Source organism: Tupaia chinensis, unplaced genomic scaffold (genome assembly GCF_000334495.1).
Source record: "Tupaia chinensis unplaced genomic scaffold, TupChi_1.0 Scaffold000364_1, whole genome shotgun sequence".
NCBI classification, from domain to species: Eukaryota; Metazoa; Chordata; class Mammalia; order Scandentia; family Tupaiidae; genus Tupaia; species Tupaia belangeri.
The window spans coordinates 1,789,192-1,798,055 of NW_006159861.1; the positions used below are offsets into that span (position 1 = coordinate 1,789,192).

The following is an 8,864-nucleotide window of genomic DNA, read 5'->3' on the forward strand; positions in this document are numbered from 1 at the left end:
GTGACCAATACCACCAAAGAGTATCTGGAGCATTTGCTGCTCATTCTTCCTGGGTTTCTCAATAAATAATTAAATCTCTCAACCAATCTGCAAGGATAGCGATCTTTTTGTTTGTTTGTTTGTTTGGAGAGGTTTTTGCTATCGGGCGCATGTGCTCGCCAGAAAGACAGAGAGAGACAGAGAGACAGAAAGCAAGAAATCACCTCCCAGGGGGATGGCCTTGCTGCAATCCCGTCTCCTCCATTCTCCTCTTGGGATCTTGGGCACTCAGGCACATGTGCCCTGCGTGAGTTTAAGCCACTGGGTCTGGGACTCGAACCGCGGTCGACTACATGGGAGTCCAGCGACACAGCCCTTAGGCTAACTGCTGGTCCTAGGACAGCAATCTTTAACACTCACACAGACCACAGTGGTAGTCCTGACGCCTGTGTGTGGAGGAGAGCTGGGTCCGGATCGGCTGCTTTCCTTTTCCCACTTCCGCTGAGAGTAGATACTGGCTTTAAGCCTCCATGCACTTTGATGTGTGATAAGGTTTATATATTTTCCTGATGTTCAGAAAGGGAGATGCTCTGCTTATTTCTTTGTGTAGTTGAATGTACATGTCCAATTTTCTCAGTGCTACTGATCAGACTGATTTCTGAGAAAATCTGGTATGATCTGATTCAGGAAGGTCAAAAAGTTTTAATGTATCTTTCTTGGTCAGGGCCTGGAAGGTCAGTTTGTCAGAAGACATCACTGTGGGGACTCTTCAGAGAAAGTGACCTCAACCTATAAATGCTAAGACCAAAGGCCATACATCAACCTTGACAATATGCAGTTATTTTGTTATTGGAATATGTACTTTTGAGTTGTCAAGATCTGGGGCAAGACAAGCAATTTCTTCAGCCGTTCATGGATATTTTCTGAGAACCTAATCCTGTTTCTTTGGTGTGGTCTTTATACATTTTGGAGCAAAAGTAATTTATTTATTTTTGGAGAGATTTTTTTTTTTTCCTATAGTTTGCATGCGCTTGCCAGACATACAGAGAGAAATAGAAAGACAGAAAGCTAGAAATCACCCCCAAGGGGAGGTGGTCACGCTGCAATCATTTTCTTACATTCTTCTCTTGGGATTTTGGGCACAAGCACCTGGCATGAGTTTAAACCACCTGGTTCATGACTTAAACTGTGGTAGGTTATTGGAAGTCCAGACATGTAACCATTACACCATCCATTGGTCCCATAAAAGTTATTTTTTAGGACATTTTAAATTTGTGTTGTTGTGATCTTTTGTCACTGTTTCTTCATACCTCATTTTGCTTTGTAGCTTTTCTCAAACTCGGAGGGTTATGGATTGCAGGAATTTGCTGTTATGTGTATATATATTCTCATATCATTTACTACCTGTGACATGAGTAACCTCCCTTTCCTGGAAATAGAAATAGAGTATTCAAACAAATAATTTAATTGCTTGCTGTTTGATCATATTTATTTATTTATTCCATGAGAGAGAGGCAGAAAGAGAGGGACAGACAGGCACTGCCAGTGGGGCTCTCTCAGTCTCAGCCAGCCTGGATCACCGGAGTGGTACATGTACCTGGCACGCTTAGGTAGATCTATGGTGGCTCCAGTGGCATTAACACAATGTCACCTAGGGACCCATTTCAAATTGGTTTTGCCTCCTTTTTTTTTAGTAACTATTCTATAATAAACTCTCCTGTGAGAAGAGTCTTTAATAAGTTCATAAACGACACACACATTTGATAAATAATTACATGTCTATTTACCGTGGGTCATGAGGAACCAAAGCGTAGGACTTCCTGCCACCAAGCATGACACAAGGTTTCTGCTGGAAAGTTAGGTGTGTAGGAAAGAAAAGAAAAAGTTCTGATTCCTAATTTGCGTCACGCTGCAATCATTTTCTTACATTCTTCTCTTGGGATTTTGGGCACAAGCACCTGGCATGAGTTTAAACCACCTGGTTCATGACTTAAACTGTGGTAGGTTATTGGAAGTCCAGACATGTAACCATTACACCATCCATTGGTCCCATAAAAGTTATTTTTTAGGACATTTTAAATTTGTGTTGTTGTGATCTTTTGTCACTGTTTCTTCATACCTCATTTTGCTTTGTAGCTTTTCTCAAACTCGGAGGGTTATGGATTGCAGGAATTTGCTGTTATGTGTATATATATTCTCATATCATTTACTACCTGTGACATGAGTAACCTCCCTTTCCTGGAAATAGAAATAGAGTATTCAAACAAATAATTTAATTGCTTGCTGTTTGATCATATTTATTTATTTATTCCATGAGAGAGAGGCAGAAAGAGAGGGACAGACAGGCACTGCCAGTGGGGCTCTCTCAGTCTCAGCCAGCCTGGATCACCGGAGTGGTACATGTACCTGGCACGCTTAGGTAGATCTATGGTGGCTCCAGTGGCATTAACACAATGTCACCTAGGGACCCATTTCAAATTGGTTTTGCCTCCTTTTTTTTTTAGTAACTATTCTATAATAAACTCTCCTGTGAGAAGAGTCTTTAATAAGTTCATAAACGACACACACATTTGATAAATAATTACATGTCTATTTACCGTGGGTCATGAGGAACCAAAGCGTAGGACTTCCTGCCACCAAGCATGACACAAGGTTTCTGCTGGAAAGTTAGGTGTGTAGGAAAGAAAAGAAAAAGTTCTGATTCCTAATTTGCAGTGTTTTCTGACTTAGGTGATGTAAAAATACCTCACTATGGCTGACTGCAGACTAACAGTGGTTTAACCACCATTCTGCAACATTTGGAAAATTTAACCATGTCTTATAAGCGGGTGGAAACCTGCTGTCATGCACAACTGGTTGTAAGAACTGCTTCATCTACATTCTGAGCCCAACAGAAAGGCATAGACAACAAAAATCTGGAGAAATTTGCCTTCGCTTCGGTAAAGTGAGTATTTTTTAACTCTAATTTCTCAGTCTTTTGTTAGTTTATGACAAAGTGTTCAACAAAGGTACATGTGCATAGTCTGAAGAGACGAAGTATTTTCCAGTGTTTGTCACAGAGAATCCAGTTTTCAAAGGCCTTGCCTTTTGCCTTTACTTGCTTAAATTTTCAGTTTCAAGAAGGAGCATCTACATTTGCCACATTCAAAAACGTATATGGGAAAAGCCGTTTTGGTTTTGCATAAGAATTTGAACTCAGAAAAAAAGGAAAAATAAGTATGCCTGTTTTCAGGGCTGGCAGGTGGCATGGTGGTTAAGGATGCTGGACTCCCACATGGCCGACCAAAGTTCAAGTCCCCGAACTTGCGGCTTGCTTTCTCACTTTCTCTCTCTCTCTCTCTCACTCTGTCCCTCTCTGGTCAAATTAAAATAAATAAATAAATACATAAAATAAAGTTAAAGTAATTTTTAAAAATAATAAGTAGGTCTTTTTTTTTTTTTTTAACCTAAACAAACCAGAGAACTTACTACTTACTCAAGTTTCTTTAGTTTTAATCTGAACGTAATGAAATTTCATGTTCACCTCCATGTATAAACTGGTACTTAATTAAAATAATTTTAGTCTTCCGCAAAGAGATTATAAAAATATAAAAACATAAACACCTAGTAGTTTAGGTATCATACCAAAAACAAATGAACAACTAATACAGATTATCAAGAACTATGGAAGGTCTGGAAGTTTACCCTACTGGTAAACTAATAGATCTGCTGGCCATAGTTCCAAAAAGATACTGGCAGATCACATGAGACTCCTGGGTAAGACACAAAGAACTTTATTACTCATGGAACATGGAGAAGCATACACTTCATGAATGTATGGATTCTCCTTAGTCCTCAAGTCCAATGCAGTGAGGTGGGTTTCTAGCACAGATGAGAAATTTGGAGCTAAGGAGCCAGGGATCTTTTATAATGGGCTGCAAGTGAACTTACCCAACCTTATCTCAAAAACACCCTCATCATCATCCTGGACAGCAAGCGTACGCTGAGATCCGAATGGAGAGGCTGTCTTCTGAGGCCATTCACTACACCGTCCTTGAAACGCAGTGCGGACAGAAGCTTCCCAAGCCTCTGCTTGCGAGATGTGCAGACAGGTGACAGGATTGTTTCCCAAACATAAACACAAACATGTGAGGTACTGCCCAGAACGGATTTACCTTTCTTATTTTCTCAGATAAATGTGCCGTGAATTACTCAAGACAATTAATTTTAGATTCCAACTCCAATTTTAACAGCCTGTAAGGAATAGTAATGATCTCAACAATGCATCACCCTCAAATTTTAGGACTAAAGATGTCAGTGAATGTAACAAAATTCATACAAAATAATTCAGATTTTTAAGAGAGTAAAAATCACCACATCGAAGAATCATTTTTAGAGTTCCCTGTCTTCCCAACGTAATCTCCATTAGTTTAGCCAAACTCACAGGCCAAATCCAGTCTCTCTCCGGTTCCATGAGCAAAGTTGCACCGGGACCGTCATGCTCATCCGTTGCATGTCTTCTCGAGCTGCGTTTTGCACCAGGATAGTGGAGTTCAGGAGTTGTGACAGAGAGCACATAGCCCACGAATCCTAATGTGTTTATTACTTTGCTGTTCACAAACATTTGCTGACTTCTGAACTACAATAGAGTCCACACCTGAGCTAGATTCCACAAGAACCAAATCATAATAGATACTAGAACATTTTTCAATATCATGCTTTGGAACAAGTCTTATTTGCATGATGAATCTTGATTGATCCATAAATATCTGTACAAGGAATTATTTGATAGTTTAGCCAAATCCGCAGAGGTTTCAGTTTCTACATATCACACAAGTGTTTAGGAAATTGTAACCATTTTTACAATAGTACGATGATCCGCAGTATTTTAATGGCTTAAATGCATGTGTCCCTGTTGCAGCACAAGAGCTTTTTCTCTAGGTTACTTGGACAATGGATTTATTAAGAACCCTATTGGTGGTTTTACCCATATCCAAACTCACTGGCTAATTGCTAATAATTGATTTTTTAAAAATGGGGTCGGGGAACTGGTGAACCTGCACTGTGACTTTCAAGACCTTTACCTTAACTACTAGTTGGGTTAGTGGAGTTTGTCATTGTACATGCCCAGCTAGTATCTGTGTTTCATAAGCAACACAGAACACTGGGCCGTCTTGTTCTGCCCAGAGATCAATTTATGGTCAAGGTCAGAAGGTTCTGATGGACTTGCGTTTAGAAGACTGGGAATGCTGGGCTCAAAGCATTTTTTTTTTCCATTCAAGGTTATCCGTCCCTAGTCATGTTCCCTTCAAACACACACTTGGGCCAGCTCCTCTGACTTCATTTTGATCTTTCTGAGCTTCTTCAGTTTGGCTGGTCTGAGCTAAGCACACACAGGGCCAGCTGGCATTCAATAACTGATAGCGCTTTGCTCCTAAGTCACAAGGACTGCCCTGCTGCCAGCTCTCCTTCTAATCCTCTGGGGAAAGAGGTCATAGTCATTCGTTGATTAATCTTAATAACAGCAGTATTTAAATATAACATTGTTAATTCTTTTCAAATTCATCATTATATAAGGCAAGATATAAAAAACAATTTTTTTTTCTTGTTTCGTTTTCATTGACTCATGGGTACAAACCAAGATCTCTTATTTGTGAAACATAAGAAGTCCTAGATTTAAAGCTAGAATATTTCCACCTTGGACTTATGACTTTAGGTGTAAGTAATTTTTCTTTTTTTTCGGAGAGGTTTTCGCTATAGGGCACGTGCGCTTGACAGATAGAGAGAGACAGAGACAGAAAGTGAGAAATCACCCCCCAGGGGGATGGTCACGCCGCAATCCTTTCTCCTCCACTCTCCTCTCAGGATCTTAGGCACGCATGCGCACGCGCCCGGCCTGAGTTCTAAGCCACCGGGTCCAGGACACGAACCGCGGTCGACCACGTGGGAGTTCAGCAACATAGCCATTACGCTAACTGCTGGTTCCCAAGTAATTTTAATCATCATGTCTGAAATTGAATAGACACTAATTTTGGTAGTTTCTAAAATATATTTACTCCCAATTTTAACTCGTTTTCTCTGGCAAACAATGCATATACTTGTAACACAGTTTTCAAAAAGAAGTTGTGAAATGATTCTTTTTTTTGAATAATTTTGCCATTGGAGTTTTATATCTTTTTTTTCTAAAATAGTTTATTGCAATAAAATGTTTGGTGTACTCAAAATCAATACAAAGTAAGTTATTAAAATTGTTTACATAGAAATAATAGCTGTGAGTAAACAGCATCAACACAATTTTAGCCTCTAAATCAGTATGTACCTTTCTAAGGCTCATTAACAAAGCCTTAGAAAATACAGCAAAGAAAAATAGCAAAGAAAAAAATAGCTGATCATAGTTGTTGAAATTCACTGATTTCCATAAGAAGTCTTCCATCAAGGTATATTTGAGACAAATAATTTATTCCTTTGAAGAGTGGCGGGAGGAATCTGATTCACTTTGTTGACTAGTCCAAAAACTACAGCACATTCCAAATTTGACACACCCTAGACCTATTTCCCAGACAGATTTCTCCTCGGTATTAATGTCAAAGTACACTGCACAATGTATTACATATATAAAAACATTATCTACATTAGTTTTCAATCAGTTTGGAACTAATGTCATGGAGTAACAAATTATTAAAAATTCTGACCTTTGCACTGGTTGGTATTTCTCATTTATACTGAGAAATACCCACCAAAACTGGTCTGTTGATGAATTTAAAAAATATATTAAGATGTCAAATAAATCTATTTCATTATGAAATGGAGACTTTGATTGAGAATGTATGTTTATTAGGCATTTCAGTAACAAACTGTGACTCTAGGTCTGGTTTATTTTCTCAGTGTAAATGAATCCCACTGTAGTTCTTCTCGAGGGGAGATCATTTCTCCAGTTGTTGAGGGGTACTAAAAGCTTCGTACACGTTAGCAGCGAAGTCTTTCACTTGCTCTATCCACCATCACCAGATCCTGTACAAAATGACTAGGTATCTCACTGCAGACCGAATGGATTTTCTATTGGAATCATCTTCGCTAAAGGCAAGCTGACACTGGAAAGACTATTCATGGAGTTACCATGCTGCAAGTCCTGTTCGGCAGGTCGAAAGAATTCAGCCATATTGTCTAGAAGTCTGCTAAAGCTCTGTTTTAAACAGGTATTCAAAACTGTACTAAAATCTGGACTTTCCAACATGGCTCTGGTTTCATTGAGAAATTTAATTGTGGTAACGTCTCTAGGAGAAAGTCCACAGGCCTGAAATGCTAATGGAGTTTTCTTCATCTGGCATCACATAATGGCATAAGAAAGATTTGGATCCATCTTTATTAATCCGAGAAGAAGATGTATGCTGCTCAACGAGATTTCTGATTTCTTTTAGTTGTTGCTCCAAGTCCAAAAGGGACAAAGAATGTTCAAGAGAAACATTTCCTAAAATCTTTTGCACAGCTTGTTTAATGACAGTGATCAATTCCATCAGGCCATCTCCAAGGAGGTGTTGAATACTTGATAAATACTGTCGTTGGACATCTGGGGGAGCAAGAATTGTAGTGCCATTTTTGCCAACTGCTGCATTATCCAGGTAAATCTATCCACCAATTATGTTTAACTGGACTCGCAAAAGAACAACCAGCGTACAAGAACTGTCATAATACTACTCCTTGTGAAACTTATCTTCAGATCCTCCCAAATTTCTAGCTTGTTTGAAGGCCTGGTTTTTAGAGCTGTGAGGTTCTCAGAGTTGAGTTACTGCATTAAGGCTTCTCTTAGTGTGGGAAGCGTGGACAGCACTGTCATGTTGCAGTCCTTTGGTTACTTTCAAAATGATATTGTCATCATGCCTGGCCAATATCTTCTGCAATTCCTCTTTCTTGTATTTCTCTGATTTTCTTTTGTCCTAATTTTCCCAGGATATCAACTCCTCAGAGGATAGTGCCCAGGAATATGCATTTTTTTGTGTGACGTTTCAGAAAATTCCACATAGATCTCAGCATCTTGAGGCCCTGAAGTGTGGGCTGTGTAGGGGTGAGAAGATGGTTCACCAGGACACTGATCTTGGTCACCTGGCCTGGAAGACCTGACAGGAGCGCTGATGTCCCGCTTGATGCTCACCAGAAATCACAAACATGACTTTCGGTGAAGACTGTCACCGGAGTGGGAACTTGGAGTTTTATATCTCAATTTAAGGCTTTTGAATTTTTGTTGGTAGGGTACTCAGTGAAAGAGAAGAATCAAATCTGAGTCTCTGATTCCATGTGGATTCTGCATTTTAGTACTTGGCATTTTATCGTGAAAACCTTCTTTGCATTTTCATAGTAATATCTAAATAGTGTTTTATCAAAATTGTTATTATAGCTAAGCAAAATATTTTGACTTGCATTATAATGATACCTTCTGTAGTGTTTTCCTTAATAAGCTAGCAGCCGAAACCCAATTCCAAACATTTACTCTGGTGTAACGTGGCCTGTTTAATGATCTGGCCCTCTCATTAGCTGTGCACACAGGAATACACTATCTAACTTCTCCATATTTATGTGTCTTTGTTGGCAGGAAGAAGTCAAGAGTTTGTACCTTATAGGGCTGTTCTAAGGACCAGTCATCATATCCAAACAGCCTGGAAGAGCAACGGGAATAGAACAAAAATCAGCAAATGCTAGCTCTCATTGAATCATGGCAAGTGGCATCCCGTTAGAGAGAAATTAATGGGATTTTTTATTATTATTATTATTTTAGTATTTGATCTCAAGTTGCAGACATTGGGTCTTACTGCACTCCAAATGGAATTAAATTATAGATAATAATTTTTCTGCTTTTTTCTCCCAATGTGGAGTCTCAAATATTTTATTTATTTAATTTAATTTATTTATAT

General features: G+C 39.0%; 1 pseudogene; it reads right to left on the reverse strand.

The window, feature by feature from the left end:
- Positions 1–6,881: 6,881 nt before the first annotated feature.
- LOC102471994 (peroxisomal biogenesis factor 3-like) lies at positions 6,882–7,989 on the reverse strand (annotated as a pseudogene).
- Between the last annotated feature and the right edge of the window lie 875 nt (positions 7,990–8,864).